General features: G+C 41.1%; 1 protein-coding gene and 1 non-coding gene across 3 annotated transcripts in view; one reads left to right on the top strand and one right to left on the bottom strand.

Moving 5' to 3' along the window:
- Positions 1–21363, bottom strand: part of UBE2R2 (ubiquitin conjugating enzyme E2 R2) — an 84382-nt gene that overhangs the window by 49830 nt on the left and 13189 nt on the right. The window lies entirely within an intron of this gene.
- On the top strand, positions 19226–19356 carry LOC132212898 (small nucleolar RNA SNORA42/SNORA80 family). Its single transcript, XR_009447837.1, has one exon. It is a non-coding gene; the product is annotated as a small nucleolar RNA SNORA42/SNORA80 family (small nucleolar RNA).

The raw sequence follows: 21363 nt of genomic DNA, 5'->3' as shown, positions 1-21363 counted from the left end.
AAACCTACATTTAAATAACCAAATTTTATTTTATTGAATCCAAAACCATCTGGAAAATAAAACAAACTTAAATAAGGTCTCAAGTGTTCTGTCGCACAAAAATATTAAGTGAAATTTTACCTTTGTCTATTTAAAAATCCTAGTTCTAATAAGTCGTTCAAAATAAAATCATAGCCCTGGCCAGTTTCCTCAGTGGTTAGAGCATTGGCCTGCACACCAAAGGGTTGCGGGTTCAATTCCCAGTCAAGGGCATGTACCTGGGATGCATGTTCAATCCCTGGCCCCAGTCAGCAGCACATGCGGGAAGCAACCAATGGATGTCTTTGTCTCTGTCTCTCCTTCCCTCCCTTCCTCTCTCTCTAAAAGTCAATGGGAAAAATATTCTGGGATGGGGGGAAAAAAATCAATGGAAAAATAAATAAATTAAATAAATAAGTAAAGATGTAAAAAGAAAAACTGTATTTAAGAATCCATCCTAGTCAAGATTTTATGAGACTGTTTTAATAATTTACATAAAAAACTTCTGTGGACACAAAATATGACCTTCCATGTTAAAACAAAGATATTCTCAAGGGTCTAAAACTATCAGACAGGTCATCAGGGATTCTAAAGTAAACTTGGGCAATGAGACTAAACAAATTTAAATATAAACTATCCTTCCTAGTTCAGCTTAGTTTTCATGAATATCCAAGCAAGTCAGCTTAGGCCAGATATTAATCTACCAATAGATAAAATACACAAAGAAATGACAATAGCAATTACTAACACAGATGAGACAATAAATATTTTCAAAATAAGAATTTATAACAGCTGAATGGTTTTCCAAGTATTTGCATTACTGCTCCCAAATATAGGACCATAATTTATAGTGCATTTAAAAAAGATACTAAAATGAACTCTCTGTTAACTGAAATGTAAAGAAAATAATTATATGGCATAGTCCTAAAGTGAAATGCAATAGTTTAGCAATGATTATAATTACAAATGTAACTTGTATAATGTATTATAGATCATCAATTCCCAAAGATCTAAGCTTAACAAAATATAATTATTGCCTTCACCTGTTCTCCTTTCATATTTTCTTTAATCTCTGATTAGAATGTGATGGTAAGAAGACATTTTAGAGTAGAGTAAGGAGCACTATCCTGTGATAACGGCAAGACATCTTTCTAAACCTAATTTAGTATTCCTAAAAGGATTCTGAAGATACTTTAGGACAGGACATCATTCAGTAATGTGCTACAGGTAGATTTGTGAAAGTAAACTTGTATTTTATCTGCAAGAATGGATATATTGCCTTAGCCAGTTTGGCTCAGTGGATAGAGCATCAGCCTGGGGACTGAAGGATCCCAGGTTCGATTCTGGTCAAGGGCACATGCCTGGGTTGCAGGCTTGATTCCCAGTGGGTGGTGTGCAGGAGGCAGCCGATCAATGATTCTCTCTCATCATTGATGTTTCTATCTCTCTCTACCTCTTCCTCCTCTCTGAAATCAATAAAGAAATTTTTTTTAAAAAATGGATATATTAGCCCTGGCTGGTGTGGTTCAGTGATTGTAGCGTTGGGCCAGGCATCATAGTGTCGGGGGTTCGATTCCCAGTCAAGGGCACATTCCTGGGTTGCAGGCTCAATCCCTGGCCCAGGTTGCTTGTGTGGGAGGCAAGCAATTGATGTCTGTCTCTCTCATATCTCTCTCTCTCTCCTCCCTCCCACTCTTTAAAAATCAATGGGGGTGAAAATATCCTCAGTGAGGATTAACAACAATAAAAAAGAATGGATAGGTTAGCTTTTCCTATATGTAATTGTTTTGAGTTTGAAAAAAATTCTAAATGAGTAGAATCAGCACCTAACAAAGTCACCACCTTATCTATAATAATAAAAATGTAATACTATGCTAATTAGACCAGACATCCTTCAGGATGAAGCCAGGGCTGCGAGGCCTACTCTTGCACGAATTTCGTGCATTGGGCCTCTAGTAGTAGTATAGAACAGAATATGAGCCAAGACTTTCTAACTTATATGTAAGAAATCAAATAAAATATTCCTTGAGGGCTTTAGCCCTTATTAAGGAATAATTCTGAACAAAAAATTCTCAAGACATTGATTACTAATATAAGTAAAACAGTTCATGTGCCTTAAACAATTGCTCAATTTGTATATACATGAAAAATATATAAAAGGTTATCTCATCAGTCTAATAAGCTAGCTGACTTGTTTCATACAACTCTCTCTCACTATCACACACACAAAAAGCTAAACATTACCTTATAGGTTAAATAATACCTAAATACGACTTTCAAGTATAGTTTATCACAGGAAGTAACACTTTCTAACCTGAAATTATTTAAAAGTCAATATTAATTTTGGTTTAAAAACAGAAGAAGGAACCTAAGTATTCACCTTTATTCTCTTCTGAAACCCTAACAAAATGAAAGCAAGAGGGATAAAACATACATATAAACTTACAAGGACAAAGAAAATGGGAGAGGATAGTAGACCAAATATCAAGAGAATTTTGTAATACGAAAGAGATTAATTTAGCAAACCTGAGAAGGCTAAAACCTAACTGTGATGGGAGAAGGGTTGAAGTAAGCTCAGGTGTATAGGGAAACGCGCAAAGGCTTAAGATCTCAACAGTCGGTACTTCTGAAAGTCAAGATGTGAGATGGGGCTGAAAATAAGAGGATGAAAAATGTATAAAGTTAAAAACAGTGAAACACCCAGCTCTCTAGCCCTTCAATCAGGTGACTACCCCCTAATTGCTGAAGAAAGTTTTTTGTTTTCTAAGACAGGAAGCCTGCTTTTCTCTTCCAGGCCTCATCTTTGCTTCTGTCAGGGCAGGGGTGAAGGAAAAGTTTAACAGATTCCCGGTAAGGGCACATGCTCAGGTTGCAGGCTTGATCCCCAGTGGGGAGCATGCAGGAGGCAGCCGATCAGTGATTCTTTCTCATCATTGATGTTTCCATCTCTCTCTTTCTTTCCTCTCCTCTCTGAAATCAATAAAAATATATTTTAAAAAAACAGAATATGGCCCTAACCGGTTTGGCTCAATGGATAGAGTGTCGGCCTGCGGACTCAGGGGTCCCGGGTTCGATTCCGGTCAAGGGCATGTACCTTGGTTGCGGGCACATCCCCAGTGGGGAGTGTGCAAGAGGCAGCTGATCGATGTTTCTCTCTCATCGATGTTTCTAACTCTCTATCACTCTCCTTTCCTCTCTGTAAAAAATCAATTAAAAAAAACCAAACAGAATATGCTGCTTAGTAGGAAAAAATAGAAAAAAAAATGAAAAATACCTAAATTACATGATGTAAAATACATGTGCACAGAACAATACACATGTTGTAGGAACAGGTACATGTAAAAAGGTACACATTGAAATGGTTGCCTGTGGCAGGAGGAGAGAAATAAAAAGTGTAGTATGAGGATAAAAGAAGGTAAGAGCACAAGTAGTAGTTTACACAGACCAATTACAACAATGGGCTATAAACTGAGAATTATGATTAACTTTCTGCACCTTAGATCCAAAAAGAAAATATTTGTGAGTAAATAATCTGCAGAAATTTGATAATAATTCAGGAATTTTGGCAATACATAATAGAATTAAAATTAAGACATTAAAGACAAATTTGCTTTGGAAGAGAGAATCCTTTTACATATGCAAAATAAGTCCTGACAGTAGAACTTAAATAGCACCTGAAAAATTTTGTGCAGTGTTGGAAAACAGTTCCTACATAAATCACCCACTTAATACTGTTTCCCTTATTCCTGAGACAGCAGAGTTTTCCATCTTAACTGTCTTTTTTTCTGTTAAAAACTAATATTAATTTTCATTAAGATTTTATTAATATTTCATAATATAATATGAAAAATATCAGAAAGTACAGATTTTTTAAAAGAGAAAGTCACAAATAGTAAATATACCTACTCACCCTTCACCCCTGCCCTGACAGAAGCAAAAATGAGGCCTGGAAGAGAAAAGCAGGCTACCTGTCTTAGAAAGCAAGGAGGTAGAGAATGTGTCTTCTCATTTCTGGCCCAATCTCCCAGAACTGTGTCAAAGAACCTAGCTCAAATTAATCATGCCTAAAATTGCTGCCAATGCCTGGAAGTCCTAGATAGCCAAATTTGTCCCAATTTATATTTATACTGAAGTGGACAAATGCCACCAGGTGGCACCAAACCTCAGCCAGGACTAGGTCAGATTTAGATCAGCAGCCTCCAGGCCAGCTTGAAATAACACTAGGCTCATATTCTGTATGATTAGATATTTTTAACTCCACCTACCTCATTATGGTGGAGTTTTAGTTGCCAACAACCAGATAATCATTCTGAACATTCTGGACTATGATCTTCCAGACTTAGATCACATTTTCATACTTTAATGTATTGTTATATCCTATATAATAAAAGCCTAATATGCAAATCAACTGAACAGCAGAACAACCGGTGGAATAACTGGTTGCTATGACACACACTGACCACCAGGGGGCAGGCGCTCAACACAGGAGCTGCCCCCAGCCCGCAGGCCCCAGGCCAGCCAAGGCGTGTGCCAGCGAGGGTGGGGCCAGCCGGTGACCTGGCCAGTACTGCCCCCAACTGCCTCCCATAGAGTAGTGGTGGGGGGAGGGGGGTGGGGATTGGAGGCCAGCAAGCAGGTGGCAACAGGCCGGCCAAGGTAGGTGCCAGCGAGGGCCCCTGATCGCCCCGCTGATCGCCCCACAGATCGGCCCTGATTGCCGGCCAGGCCTAGGGACCTACCCGTGCACAAATTTTGTGCACCGGGCCTCTAGTATTAAAATAAAATTAAACAATACCATTTATGGCCATGTAAAATGTATACACTGTATACATTACCCATTGAATAAAAGAGGAAACTATGAATCCATATAGAGATAAAGAAATAAATTGAGCTCTAGCCAGTTTGGCTTAGTGGATAGAGAGTCAGCCTGCAGACTGAAGGGTCCTGGGTTTGATTCTGCTCAAGGGCACATGCCCAGGTTGCAGGCTCGATCCCTAGTAGGCGGCGTGCAGGAGGCTGCCGATCAATGATTCTCTCATCATTGATGTTTATATCTCTCTCTCCCTCTCCCTTACTCTCTGAAATCAATAAAAACACATTTTTTAAAAAATTTTTAAAAAAACACAAAAAGTTGAATAGGAATTAAATGTTTATGTAGTTTCAAAATAGTTCCAACAAAATACTTATTGGAAAGGGGAAGGGCAACTTTATAAAACCCTCTGGCAGACATCTCCTAACGGACATCATTAGTAATGAGACAAATCAAAATTATGTGCCACCCGAGATAAACATGAGAAAATGTTACTAACTTAAAGTGAGGAACATTCTGCAAAATAAGTTTCCAGTAACCATCAAACTATCAAGGCCATGAAAGTCTAGAAAAGACAAAGGAATGATTACATGCAGTCTGAAAGAGATTACAGAGACAGGACAACTAAAAGCAACAGGTGAGTCTGAACTAGATCCTTTTGCTACAAAAAAACAATACTAACATTATTGTCAAAATAGAACGTATTTGAGGATTAGATGGTATGATGTCTCAATGTTAATTTCCTGATTGTTGATAGTTATAGTATGATTATATAGAATGTTGTTGTTTGTAAGAAATAAATTAAAATATTCAGAGAAATGGTGGGACATCAGAGACTGGCAACTTACTCTCATCAAATGGTTCAGGAAGAAGGAAGGAAGTTCTTTGAGCTTTTCTATAAGTTTGTAATTGTTCAAAAATTTTTTTCAATAATTTTTTGCTTGTTAATCCTCACCCAAGGGTATGTTTTCCATTGATTTTTTAAAGAGTGGAAAGGAGGGATGGAGAGGAGAGAGAGAAACATCAATGTGAGAGACACATCAATTGGTTGCCTCTTGCACATGTCCCACCTGGACCAGGGATCGAACCTCCAACCCAGGTACATGCCTTTGACTGGGAATCAAACCCGTGACCCTTCCGTACATGGGCCAACACTCCAACCACTGACAACACAGCCAGAGCGTCAATATATATATATATATACATATATATATATATATATATATATATATATATATATATATATATATATAAAATATTCTTATAGATTTTATAGAGAGGAAAAGAGAGGGAGAGATAGAAACATCAATGAGGGAGAAACATCAGTCGGCTGCTTCCTTCACACCCCCTATTGGGGATCCAGCCTACAACCCAGAACTGAAGCACCACAGACCTCTTCATTCATGGCTGGCAGTCAACCACTGAGCAACACTGGCCGGGCTCAATCTTTTTTTAAAAGAATGCCTACTGCCCTGGCCGGTGTGGCTCAGTTGATTGAGTGTTGTCCTGTATGCCAAAAGGTCACCAATTCTATTTCCAGTCAGGACACATGCCCAGGTTGTGGGTTTGGTCCCAGGTCAAGGTGCATGCAGGAAGCAACCAATCAATATTTCTCACATCGATGGTACTCCCCTCTAAAATCAATAAAACATTTTTTTAAATAAGAGTGTTTACCAAAGGATATTCATAAATATATTAGAACTAGAGGCCTGGTGCATGAAATTTGTGCACAGGTAGGGTTCCTAGGCCTGGTCGGCAATCGGGGCTGATCGGGGCCTTCCAGCATTCTGTGCCGGCCCCTGGTGGTCAGCGCACATCATAGAAAGCGGTCAAGCTCCCAGTCTCCCGGTCGAACGCCCAAGGGGACAATTTGCATATTAGGCTTTTATATATGTATAGAAGATGATTGCCTAAGGCAGTGATTTTCAACTTATATGTCAAGAATTTTTAAACCATGCAATACATGACTACTTAGAGGCACCTACCTCTTTCCCCTTAGATTATCAAATTAAAAAATGACAATAGCCAATACAACAATAGCTGTCTGGTGTGAATGAATCAAAATTACACCTATTTTTTTGCCAGATCGACATATATTTTTTGGTGTGCTGCAGAATTTTAGTAATTAGTTTATATGTGCCATGAGATGAAAAAGGTTGAAAATTGCTGGCCTAAGGTATAGAAGGGGAAGAGAAGTAAAAACAGAGATAAAAAGAAATGGATACATATATACATACCAACCAACCAACCAACAAGAAAATATCTGGTATGAGCAAAAAATAATGATAAAGCCGAAACCGGTTTGGCTCAGTGGATAGAGCGTCGGCCTGCGGACTGAAAGGTCCCAGGTTCGATTCCGGTCAAGGGCATGTACCTGGGTTGCGGGCATATCCCCAGTAGGAGATGTGCAGGAGGCAGCTGATCGGTGTTTCTCTCTCATCGATGTTTCTAACTGTCTATCTCTCTCCCTTCCTCTCTGTAAAAAATCAATAAAATATATTTAAAAAAATAATAATAATGATAAAGAGGAATGAATTTAGAATTCAGGAATTCAATCCTAGAAAGAACAACAAATGGTTAAATAAATACTGGCATGGGTGACTGAATCTGGGAGCAGGGCTCTCCTCGGGTGTGGCTTTATGCTGGAGGTCACCATAGGAGGGAGGGAGGTAAATACAGACTCACTTTCTCTCCATTTCTAAAAAGCTAACAGAGGTTGCTTCTGGGTAGTGGTAAGGGACTCATCTTTTTATTATAAACTTCACATTGTTTGACTTTAAAAAGGATGTAGCTGCCCTGGCCAGTGTAGTACAGTTAGTAGAAGCGTCATCCCGTAAACCAAAAGGTGGCAGGTCTGATTCCAGCCAGGACACATGGCCCAGGTTGTGGGTTCGATCCCCAGTCAGGGTGCATGCAGCAAGTAACCAATTGATGTTTCACTCTCAGATCAACATTTTTCTCTTTCTCCCCCCCTTCCTCTCTCTGAAATCAACTTGAAATAATAACAAAAAGGATAAGCTGAATTACTTTTACAAATGAAAATTTTAACATAAAAGGAAAAAGGTATCAAGTCAGTTATGTGAAAGCAGTAAGGAATCTGGATTGGCAGGATTTGGAGGGGCCAGCAAATTTTGAGAGGTAAAGAGTAAGCCAGAAGTCAGGAATCCAGATAGGCAAGTCAGTTATGTCATCAGCCATCAGGAAATAGATGAAACTTGTTATTGCAAAGGACATATAAACCATGAGTTCAGTAGCTCATGAGTCCAGCTAATATCTGGGCATAGCTGGTCTGGTATAATGGGATGAGTAAATACAGGTGACTGAGAAATGAAGTAACTAATGATAGCCTAGTTACCAGTTTCCACAGTAATCTTCCTTGCAGCTATTGCTACTTTCAACACCCACAGAATCAGTGCACCCCTACTCCCAGGAACAATTTTGACTTGATTACTATGCATAGCCCTTGATCCTCAGACTCAGTTAATCCTGAATGGTCTCATTACTCGACTCCAATCTCTTTCCTCCAGCCCAAATGACAATGTGAGCCCCAACTTTAATTCTGAATTCTTGTTCTAAAAGTATATTCAGTTTCTGCTTGCCATGGTGCCAATAAACCTCCCTGCCTGAACATCCAATTATCCTGCTTTGGAAGCCAGGGCAAAATATAGTTAAGGCAGACAGAATTAATAAGCTTTAGAATCAGGAGTGCAAACTAATCTGGGTAACTCTGGACTCAAACTCCCTGTGAGCTATAGTTTCCCCAAATATATAAGAGTGGTTCTGTGACATCTCATGCTGTAAGAAATGTAAGACAATAGTAGCTCTTCAATTACCTAGTGCTTACTATGTTCCAGGCACTGTTCTAAATTCTTTAAATATATTAACTCATTTAATTCTTAAAACAACCCTATGCAATAGGTATTATCAAGCCCACCATAGGCCCATTCCTGCACGGGTGGGGTCCCTGGGCATGGCCTGCGCCCTCTCGCAATTCAGGACCCCTCGGGGGGATATTGAAGAGCCGGTTTCGGCAATTCCCACAGGCCAGCCCGAGGAACCCCATCAGTACATCAATCTGCATCGGGCTAGTTTCAGCCAGATCCCTGCAGGCCAGGCATGTGGGGATTGGGCCGAAACCGGCTCTCTGACATCCCCAGAGGGATCCCGGATTGCGAGAGGGCGCAGGCCAGACCAAGGGACCCCACTGGTGCATGATTCCGTGCACCAGGCCTCTAGTATGCATATAATCTCTTCCCGCCCTCCCCCCTTTTCCCTCTGAGATTCATCAGACTGTTCCATGTTTCCATGCCTGTGGTTTCTGCTCCTGCGTTGAACATCTGCCCCCTGGTGGTCAGTGTGCATCATAGCTACCAGACAGTTGGCCAGTCTGCTGGTCATTTAGGCTTTTATATATATACTAGGGGCCCGGTGCACGAAATTCGTGCACTGGGTGTGGGGCGGGGGGGCGGGGAGTGTCCCTCAGCCCAGCCGGCCCCCTCTCACATACTGGGAACCCTCAGGCGTTGACCCCCATCACCCTCCAATCGCAGGATCGGCCCCTTGCCCAGGCCTGACGCCTCTGACAGAGGCGTCAGGCCTGGGCAGGGGACCCTCATTTCCCCCCATCACTGGTTCTGCCCCCAGCCCAGGCCTGATGCCTCTGGCCTAGGCGTCTGGCCCGGGCAGCGGGGACCTGCAGTGGCAGCGGGGGGCGCCACGATCACGCGGGCTCCGCCCCTGCCCCTGCAGGATGCCTCTGGCTGAGGCATTCGGCCCGGGCAGCGGGGACCCACAGCTGCAGCGGCCCCGCAATCATGGGCTCCGCTTTAGGCCCAGGCAAGGGGCCCCTAGCTCCTGGGACTGCCAGCTTCGACCGTGCCCAGCTCCCATCGCTGGCTCCACCCCTACTTCCTGCTATCACTGGCCAGGGTGGAAAAGGCACCTGATTCTCCGATCATGGCTGGGGGGCAGGGCAAAGGCGGCCCCAGGGCCGCCTTTGCCCTGCCCCCCAGTTCTTAGCTCCCCCCTGGGTTTCCGATCACTGTCAGTGGCAGGGGGCTTCTTCCTGCTTTCCCTTTTGCCTCCCTGCATTGTGCCTACATATGCAAATTAACCGCCATCTTGTTGGCAGTTAACTGCCAATCTTAGTTGGCAGTTAACTGCCAATCATAGTTGGCAGTTAATTTGCATATAGCCCTGATTAGCCAATGAAAAGGGTATCGTCGTACGCCAATTACCATTTTTCTCTTTTATTAGTGTAGATAGGTTATATATATAGATATTACAAATGAGGAAAATGAATAAAAAGGGTTTTAGTAACTTGCACAAAGTCACACAGCTAGTAATTAATAGAGTCTGGATATTACCAAAAAAAAATATGTATATGTATATATATATATTTTTTTTTTTCCTTCTTCTTCTTCTTCTTCTTCTTCACACAGGTCAGGGAACATGTTAATCACTCAATAAACAGTACCTATTATTATCTTTGTAATTCTCTGCTGAGTTAGAAATTTTCTCATTTAGACTCTTCTTGACCTGAAAAAAATGCCTGGAATTTAATGGAAATTGAACTGTTTTCTACATATGTGAAACTGACTCATTTCCAGGCAGTCTTATTTCAACCAAATAGGCAAGCCTAGAACCGTCTCCACTTTCCTTAACTGGTTCTAAATAATAACTGTATACTACTAATTAATAACCATATACTATTAGGTCATATTTGTAAATTTAATGATTAATACAATCAGGAATGAAAAACAATATATCATCTCCATAGAGATGGAAAAGGCATGCAAGAGATTTCAACATCCATTCTTGATTATTTTTAAAAGCCAGATACTTCAATAATATGATAATGAATATTATGTCCAACCTAAAACCCATATAATTTTTTTAAAATATATTTTTATTGACTGCAGAAAGAAAGGGAGAGAGAGTTAGAAACATGAATGGTGAGAGAGAATCACTGATCGGCTGCCTCATGCACATCCCCCACTGCGGATCAAACCCGAAACCCAGGCATGTGCCCTGACCAGGAACATGTGCCCCTCGTTCATAGGTCGATGCTCAACCAATGAGCCACGCCCGGCCAGGCCCATATAATTTTTAATAAGTACCACAAGCTTCTCAGTAAAGTCAGATAAAGATAAGGATATGCTTTATCATAATAGTTACTTAATTTCTCCATATAGCAGCCAGTGTAATTAAATAGGACAAAGAAAAGTGTAAAAAAAAGAAATAACTAAATCTATCATAATTTTCAAGTTATATGGTTTACTTGGAAATCTAAAAAGAATCAACTGGAAAATTATTCAAATGGCAGGAGAAACCAGCACAAATTAACCCAATAAATACAAAGGACTCCCACAAACAAGTATCTATTAAGAAAATATCCTATTTGAAATAGCAACAATAAAATACCTAGAAATAAACAAATGTGCAAAATTAATAACTAAAGAAAAAGAGTGAGGGTTCTAACTCTTTAATGATATGGAAAGTATATATTAAAATATATTTAAAAATATTAAGTGAAAAAAAGAAGAATGCTGCAATTAAGTATGCTACTATTCATGTAAAAAAAAATCTAGCCCTACCTCGTTTGGCTCGGTGGATAGAGCATCAGCCTGTGGACTGAAGGGTCCCTGATTCGATTTCAGTCAGGGGGCACATGCCTGGGTTGCAGGCTCGATCCCCAGTATGGGGCGTGCAGGAGGCAGCCCATCAATGACCCTCTCTCATCATTGATGTTTCTATCTCTCTCTCCCTCTCTCAAATCAATAAAAATATATTTTTTTTAAAAATCTAGATACAGGCCTTACACACTTCACAGAAAGTAACTCAAAATGGATCATAGACCTGATGTAAAACATAAAACACCTGATTTAAAAACAAGCAAAAGAGTTCTAGCCAGTTTTGCTCAGGGGATAGAGCGTCACCCCGAGGACTGAAGAGTCCTGGTTCAATTACAGTCAAGGGGAGCCCGAGCTGTTATATGGCTCTTGCATTTTTTGAAAAGCAGTAGCTTAAATTGTAGTAAATTAAGAATGCAGCCCGAGCTGGTTTGGCTCAATGGATAGAGGGTCAGCCTGCTGACTGAAGGGTCCTGGGTTCGATTCCAGTGAAGGGGACATGCCTGGGTTTGCAGGCTTGACCCCCAGCAGGGGGCATGCAGAAGGCAGCCCATCAGTGATGTTTCTCTCTCTCATCGATGTGTCGAACTCACCCGCTCCCTTTCTCTCTCTCTAAAATCAATAAAAACATATTTTTAAAAATCAATTATCAAGAGAGCACTCTTAAAATTAAATAAACAGCAAAAATAAAAATACACAATAAATTTCATGTCTAGATATTTACCCAAGAGAAAGAAATGAAAAGACCTTAACAAGAATGTTCATAGCCCAGCTGATGTGGCTCAGTGGTTGAGCAACGACCTGTGAACCAAGAGGTCACAATTAGATTCCCAGGCAAGGCACATGCCCCGGTTGCTGGCTCAATTCCCCATTTGGGGGTGTGCAGCAGGCAGCCAATAGATGATTCTCTCGTTAAAGTTTCTATTTCTCTTTCCCTCTTCCTTCCTCTCTGAAATCAATAAAAATATATATATTTTTAAAAAGAATGTTCATAAAAGTTTTAAGTAGCCAAAGATTGGAAGCAATTTAAGTATCTAATAATCCAATAAGATACAACTCATCAAAAAGAACATACTTATAACATGTGAATCTCAAAAACATTATGTTGAGCAACAGAAGCCAAACCTAAGAATACATACTGTATGATTTCATATATGAAGTTCTGGAACAGGCAAATCTAGAGCTACGGTGATAGGTGACAGAAGACAACTGTGGTTGTCTGGGATGGTGTGAAAGAAAATGATTGGAGAGGGGTATAAGGTGTAAGTAACTTTCTGAAATGATGGAAACGTTCTATAATTTGACCATGGTAATGGCTAAATTAGATGTACACATTTGTCAAAACTAATCAAGCCACGCACTTAAGATCGACACATCTTATTGTAAGTTACAATAAAAAATGTTAGCCCTAACCAGTTTGGCTTAATGGATAGAGCGTCGGCCTGCGGACTCAAGGGTCCCAGGTTCAATTCCGGTCAAGGGTATGTACCTTGGTTGCGGGCACATCCCCAGTAGGGAGTGTGCAGGAGGCAGCTGATTGATGTTTCTCTCTCATCGATGTTTTTAACTCTCTATCCCTCTCCCTTCCTCTCTGTAAAAAATCAGTAAAATATATTTTTTTTAAAAAATGCTACACAGAACAAAAATAAAAAACTTCACAGAAGGAATGGAAGATAAAGGTGAGGTAATAATTTAAAAGAGTTGCCGAAACCGGTTTGGCTCAGTGGATAGAGCGTCGGCTTGCGAACTGAAAGGTCCCAGGTTTGATTCCAGTCAAGGGCACGTACCTGGGTTGTGGGCACATCCCCAGTAGGAGATGTGCGGGAGGCAGCTGATCGATGTTTCTCTCTCATCGATGTTTCTAACTATCTCTCTCCCTTCCTCTCTCTGTAAAAAAATCAATAAAATATATTTAAAAAAAAAAGAGTAAAAGCACAAACTAATTGTAGGGAAAGATTTTTTAAAAAAAATATATTTTATTGATTTTTTACAGAGAAGAAGGGAGAGAGACAGAGAGTCAGAAACATCGATGAGAGAGAAACATCGATCAGCTGCCTCCCGCACACCTCCCACTGGGGATGTGCCCGCAACCCAGGTACGTGCCCTTGACCGGAATCGAACCTGGGACCCCTCAGTCCGCAGGCCAATGCTCTATCCACTGAGCCAAACCGGCTTCGGCAGGGAAAGATTTTTTAAATCAGAGGAATAATCTGGGTAATCTAATACCTAGATAAGTGCTTCCAAAAATGAACAACAAAGATGTACCGGAGAAAATATCATTCAAATAATTCAAGAAAATTTCCCAACACTAAAGAGCATGAATATCCACAGTGATGTGAAATTCTAGAATATTGGGAATGCGAAGAAGATTCTGCAAACTCCAGAAAAAAAGTCACATATAATGGACAGGATTTAGAATGGCTTTGAATGTCAAACAGTACTTCCAGAACCAAGAAGACAATAGAGCAGGGGTCCTCAAACTACGGCCCGCGGGCCACATGCAAATACAAATATTGTATTTGTTCCCATTTTGTTTTTTTACTTCAAAATAAGATATGTGCAGGGTGCATAGGAATTCGTTCATAGTTTTTTTTTAAACTATAGTCCAGCCCTCCAACGGTCTGAGGGACAGTGAACTGGCCCCCTGTTTAAAAAGTTTGAGGACCCCTGCAATAGAGCAATAGCCTCAAAATTCTAAAGCTATAGGATTTCCAACCTAGAATATACACTGAGTGGCCAGATTATTATGACCACCTGACATTTGTAGGCAAATTAGCTATAATTTTGCACTGAAGTTGCTAGAGGGCCAGACCATTATAAATAGGGAAGCAGGTTGTTTACCACGACAGAAGTGATTTTTTTCTGAAGATATGGCTAAACAACATGATTTAATAGCCTTTGAACGTGGGATATATATACACTGAGTGGCCAGATTATTATGACCACCCCATCAATACTTCATTGGGCCACCTTTTGCCTTCAATACTGCAGTGACTTCTTCTTGGCATTGACTCCACAAGATGTTGAAAGGTGATGTGAAGAATCTGGCACCATGCCTGATGAATAGCACTGTCCAATTCTGTGAGATTTGTTGGTTGTGGAACCAGCTGCCTGATGGCTCTTTTAACTTCGTCCCACAAATGCTCAATTGGATTGAGATCTGGTGATTGTGGGGGCCACCTAAGTAAGGTAAAGTCTCCCTCATGTTCTTGAAACCACTTCTGCACAATACGAGCACCGTGGCATGGCGCATTATCTTGTTGGAAGAAGCCATCTCCATTGGGATACGCCATCAACATGATAGGATGAACTTGATCAGCAACGATAATTAGGTATGTTGTGCTATTCAGACATTTAGGGCCCAAATCATGCCAGGAAAACATGCCCCAAACCATAACAGTGCCCCCACCAGCTTGAAGGGTTGTACTCATGCATGTGGGGTGCATGCTTTTATGCTGTTTCCACCAAATTCTCACTCTGCCATTTTCATGATGAAACTGGAAACATGATTCATCGGACCACATGACTCTTTTTCAATGCTGGACTGTCCAATCCTTGTGTTCCTGTGCAAATTGGAGACGTTTATCTTGGTAACTGCAGACAGCAAAGATGTTCGAACAGGCCTTCGGCTTCCATTTCCCACACGATGCAGTGTACAGCTAATTTGCCCACAAACGTCAGGTGGTCATAATAATCTGGCCACTCATAATATATAGCCCACGTTCAAAGGCTGTTAAATCGGTTTACCCATATCTTCAGGAAAAAAAAATCACTCCTACTGTTGTGGTAAGCAACCTGCTTCCCTATTTATAATGATCTGGCCCTCTGGCAACTTCAGTACGAAATTATAGCTAATTTGCCTACAAACGTCGGTGGTCATAATAATCTGGCCACTCTGTGTGTACACTGCCAAGCAATGCAAGTGTAGAGTTAGAATAAGAACTCAAAAAATTTACCTGCTATGCACACTTTCTCAAAAATCTCCTGAAGGATGTGATATACCAAAACAAGAGAATGAATCAAAGAAGACACAGAAAATATAGAAAACAACCACTCCAGCCCTAACCGGTTTGGCTCAGTGGATGGAGCATCGGCCTGCGGACTGAAAGGTCCCAGGTTCTATTCCGGCCAACGGCATGTACCTTGGTTGTGGGCACATCCCCAGTAGGAGGTGTGCAGGAGGCAGCTGATCTATGTTTCTCTCTCATCGATGTTTCTAACTCTCTATCCCTCTCCTTTCCTCTCTGTGAAAAATCAATAAAATATATTTTTTTTAAAAAAGAAAACAACCACTCCAACAAAGGTAGGAGAAGCATGAAATACCCAAGATGATGGTGAAGGTAGTGATCTCAGGTAACAGCTGTAAACAAGATATAGAAGACAACAATACATAATGAAGTTCAGAATACTCTAGAACAGTGGTCAGCAAACCGCAGCTCCCGAGCCACATGCGGCTCTTTGGCCCCTTGAGTGTGGCTCTTCCACAAAATACCGACTTCTGCGCATGGGCCACAAAGTTTCAATCACACTGTATGTGCACGCCCACACGTGGTATTTTGTGGAAGAGCCACACTCAAGGGGCCAAAGAGCCGCATGTGGCTCGCGAGCCACGGTTTGCCTACCACGGCTCTAGGAGACTAATGGAAAGGTAAAATGATGCAGCCACTTTGGAAAACAATCTGGCAATTCCCCAAAAAGTTAAACATAGTTACTCTGTGATCTAGCAATTCCACTTGTAGGTATATACCCAAGAGAAATGGAAGTATATCCATATAAAACTTGTACATAAATGTTTCCAGAAGCATTACTAATAGCCAATAAGCAGGAACAACACTAATGTCCATCAACAAATGGATAAACAAAATATGCTATGTCTATACAATGGATTATTATTCAGCAATAAAATACTGATACATTCTACAACATGATGAACCTTGAAAACATTATGCTAAATGAAAGTCAGTCAGTCACAAAAGTTAACATATTATGTACTATTTAATTCCATTTATATGAAATGTTCAGAACAGGCACATCTAGACAGACTGGTGGTTAACTAGGGTTGAAGAGGTTGAGGGGAAATGAAGTGTGATGGCTAATAGGTAAGAGGTTTTCTTTTCTCTTTTTAATGTTTTTATTGATTTCGAAAGAGAAAGGGAGAGGAAGAGAAAAAAACAACACATTGATGTGAGAGAAAAACATCAATTGGTTGCCTTTTGTATACACTCCGACTGGTGACTGAACCCACAACCTGGATGTGCCCTAACTGGGAATCGAACCTGCAACCTTTTTGGTGTAGGGGACAACACTCCAACCAACTGAGCCACCAGGTCAGGGCTGGAATCTATTTGATTCTTTAAATTAGGGAAATGTATAACTGTGGTTTATTTTAATGTTTTAACTTGAAATAAGAAATTTAGAAGTTGCCCTAGAATAGATGGTTTGGCTATGTGGGTAGAGCATCAGCCTGTACACTAAAGGAACCAGGGTTCGATTCTGGTCAAGGGCATATGCCTGGGTTGACAGCTTGATCCCCAGTAGGGGGCATGCAGGAGGCAGCGGATCAGTGATTCTCTCTCATCACTGATGTTTCTCTCTCTCTCTCCCTTCATCTCTGAAATTAGTTTAATAAATATATATTTATAAATCTACACTAATAAAAGAGAAACATGCAAATTGGTGTCACTCTGCTACACCCACCAGCCAATCAGAGTGCCTATGCAAATTAACCCAACAAAGATGGTGGTTAATTTGCATATGCAGGTATGGAGTGAAGACTGAAGACTGAAGACTGAAGACTGAAGAGGCTTGGCTTCTCCGCTGCAGCTGCGGAGAAGCCAAGCCTCACTGTGGCTGAAGGGGAGAAGCCAAGCCTCGCTGTGGCGGGAGGGGAGAAGCCAAGCCTCACTGTGGCGGGAGGGGAGAAGCCAAGCCTCGAGGCTTGGCTACTCCACTGCGGCCGGACCAAAGGCCTGGGTCCCGATGCCGGAGGAAAACCGGTGCCAGCAGCCAGGGAAGGAAGGCCTATTGCGCGAATCTTCATGCAACGGGCTTCTAATATACACACACACACACACACACACACTATTAAAAGGGTAATATGCTAATTAGACCAGGTGTACCAGCCATCTTTCAGATGTCCGACTTTCTTCTGGACAAAGCCATGGTGGTAGAGGCCAAGGCAGAGGATGTTAGGGGCGGTCAGGCCAGCAGGGGAGGCCAGTTGGGAGATCAGGCTGGCAGGGGAGGCCAGTTGGGGGCAACCAGGCCGGCAGAGGAGGACAGTTGGGGGCAAGATCAGGCCAGCAAGGAAGGGCAATTAGGGGTTATCAGGTAGGCAGAGGCAGTTGGGGGCAAGATCAGACCAGCAGGGGATAGCAGTTGGGGGTGAGTTCAGGCCAACAGGAGAGGGCAGTTAGGGGCGATCAGACAGGCAGGCAGAAGTAGTTAGGGGCAATCAGGCAGGCAGGCAGGTGAGCGGTTATGGAGCCAGCAGTCCCAGATTGCGAGAGGGATGTCCGACCGCCGGTTTAGGCCCGATTCCTGTTGGATCGGGCCTAAACCAGCGGTCAGACATCCCCCAAGGGGTCCCTGATTGGAGAGGGTACAAGCTGGGTTGAGGGAACCCCCCATGCATGAATTTCATGCACCAGGCCACTAGTATATATATTTGGGGGGGGGGGCCTAAATGGCTTCTAGTTCACTCTGCATCACCCTCTTCATAGGAAGGAAGGAAGGAGGGGAGGGGAGGGGAGGGGAGGGGAGGGGAGGGGAGGGGAGGGGAGGGGAGGGGAGGGGAGGGGAGGGGAGGGGAGGGAAGGGAAGGGAAGGGAAGGAGGGAGAGGGAGGGAGGGGGAGGGAGGGAAGAGCCCTAACCGGTTTGGCTCAGTGGATAGAGCATCAGCCTGCAAACTGAAGGAGGGTTCCGGGTTCGATTCTGGTCAAGGGCATGTACCTTGGTTGCAGGCTAGATCCCTAACAGGGGGCATGCAGGAGGCAGCTGATCGATGTTTCTCTCTCAGCCATGTTTCTAACTGTCTATCCCTCTCCCTTGCTCTCTGTAAAAATCAATAAAATATTTTTTTTTTTAAAAAAGAAAGAGGCTCTAACCAGTTTGGCTCAGTGGCTAGAGCATCAGCCTGTGGACTGATTTACACAGCATTGTAAATATACTTAATGTCAATAAATTGTGCACTAAAAATGGTTAAAGTGACAAATGTTATATATATTACTACAATTTTAAAAGCTATGTCATCAAAAATATTTGAAAAGTGATCCATATAATAATAGTTTAACTACCTCTCAGTCTCATAATCTTCTATTAAATAACATTTTTATTGTAAGGGAACTGTTGAGCTCTTGTTAGAAACTGCCACAAATTTCAAATTAATAGAATTCAAAATAATGAGGATTTGCTAAACTACACTAGTTGTAACTTTTAGATAATCTTTAGAGCCATTTTCTACATTCTTTGGGAGGGAAAAAATATTTTTTTCTCGCATGTATGGTATGAAAACTGCCTGTTATTTTTTCCAATTGCTTTTTCTTCCAAAAACATCTGAATATGAAGACTTATTTAACAAAATTCATAACTGTACACCTTAAATTAATTTTAATATATATATTGTTTCTATAGATTTGAATTATTAAATTAGGACAGAATTTAAAGTTCAACCAAAGAATATGAAATAATGAAATAAATTATGAAATAATTTATTAGTGATTATTATACACTGATTTAATGAAATGGATATTAAGAAGACCGAACACATGGATTTGGATTTATGGCAGGCCCGTCCCCCTGAGTTCTCACAGTGCTCATGCCAGAGCAAACTGTGACCTTCAACCATTACCTGGTCTCTGCCCGTAGCTGTAGGCACTGAAGCAGGTTACACAATCAGGGGAGAGAAAAAAGCTAGCTCTCTAACAAATTCCCTTATAACTTTGAACTAGTCATTTCCTTTCCTAGACCTTAATGTCTTTATTTGAAAAATTAGATAATCACTAAGGTCTCTTCCAACATAAAAAACTAACCCTGGTTTTTAGATATGGTTAGACTGCAAGACATTTGAAAAGCATGAATAAATAAAAACTCAGCACACAAAAAACACACAACTCAGCACTGTATCCTTTCTATGTCCTCTAGTTAGCTAAGCATTATTAGTGTTTAAAATCCTAGAAATCTTTTCCTTTTAATTGACAAACCAAGGATATAATAAAATTTCATCTTTTCATTATATTCATAACATTGATTCTGGTAGAGAGCAGTCGGAGATATAAATACAGGACATATGGTTAAATGGATGAAGACCCTAACAATAGCCTATATATAGTAAGTAGCTTCTTTTATTTCTTTTGGCAGTTTTATAACTTTATTCAACAATCAGCAGTTAGTTCTCATCCACATTAATTGTTTGTAGATTTTTGAAAGTGGTGACAGGTACATAGGTGACCAACATATAGAGCTTGTTTAGTGTCTCTTCATCCTCATTTCGTTTTCTGGACAACTGTACCTGGACAGGGTATGGGACACCCCTTATTCCTTTGGCCCAGAGAAACTTTTTTCATTCACAGCCTGTCAATGTGTACATACGGAGTTCTCATCTCCTTCATGGCAAATTTCCAGATCTTGAGTGCCCAAGGGGCACATTTCTTGAAATTCACTTCATGAATGTTATGAATGTTGATGGTGTATTCTCTGGACACACCTCCTTGATGGCACAAGAGCCCTTTCCACCACCTTTTTTTGTGGGAGCCATTATACCCGCCAAGTTGGAAAGAAAGAATGCCATAAGTAGCTTATTTGTTTTTTTATTCTTCTTCTTCTTTTTTTTAATATATTTTTATTGATTTCAGAGAGGAAGGGAAAGGAAGAACCAGAGAGAAACATTGATCGATTCCCTCCTGCACACCCCCTACTGGGGACTGAGCCTGCAACCCAAGCATGTGCCCTTCCTTGACTGGAATTGAACCCGGAACCTTTGAGTCCACAGGCCAACGCTCTATCCACTGAGCCAAACCAGCCAGGGCATTATTATTCTTATTTTTAATCCTCACCAGAGGATATTTTTTCCCATTGATTTTTTTTTTTTATAAAGTGGAAGGGAGACGGAGAGGCAGAGAGAGAAACATTGATGTGAGACACATCGATTGGTTGTCTCCCTCATGTACCCCCATGGGGGCAGAGATCAAGCCTGCAACTGAGGTACATACCTTTGACCAGAATCAAATCCACGACCCTTAAGTCCTCGGCTGCCACTCTAAGCACAGAGCCAAACCAGCTATAGGTAAGTAGCTTCTTTTTAAAGTTCATGACAGTGAATTCCCTTTTGCTTATTAGTTCATTCAACCTCAGAAATAGGTGCATCTAAGTCAGTGGTTCTCAACCCTCCTAATTCCGCGACCCTTTAATACAGTTCCTCATGTTGTGGTGCCCCCCAATTTCATTGTTACAAATTGAACATAATTAAATAATAGTGATTAATTACAAAAACAATATGTAATTATATATGTGTTTTCCGATGGTCTTAGGCGACCCCTGTGAAAGGGTTGTTCGACCCCCAAAGGGGTCGCGACCCACAGGTTGAGAACCGCTGATCTAAGTAGTACTCAGAAAATATAACAAAGCCATTGTGCATTTTTTAACAAGAACCTTTTTCCTTTTAAAAATTAATCTTATTTTTTCAGCTTTATTGGAGCATAACTGACAAATAAAACATTATTAAGTCTGCTTTTTTTTTACTTTTAAAATTTATATAGCAAAATATTCACTTTTTAGAAAATATATATTTTATTGATTTTTTACAGAGAGGAAGGGAGAGGGGTAAAGAGTTAGAAACATTGATGAGAGAGAAACATCGATTAAGCTGCCTCTTGCACACTCCCTACTGGGGATGTGCCCGCAAC

The sequence above is a fragment of the Myotis daubentonii genome, chromosome 11 (genome assembly GCF_963259705.1).
Source record: "Myotis daubentonii chromosome 11, mMyoDau2.1, whole genome shotgun sequence".
In the NCBI taxonomy this organism is placed as follows: domain Eukaryota; kingdom Metazoa; phylum Chordata; class Mammalia; order Chiroptera; family Vespertilionidae; genus Myotis; species Myotis daubentonii.
The sequence above is the reverse complement of the archived record's forward strand: the minus strand, read 5'-3'. Positions and strand labels throughout refer to the sequence as shown.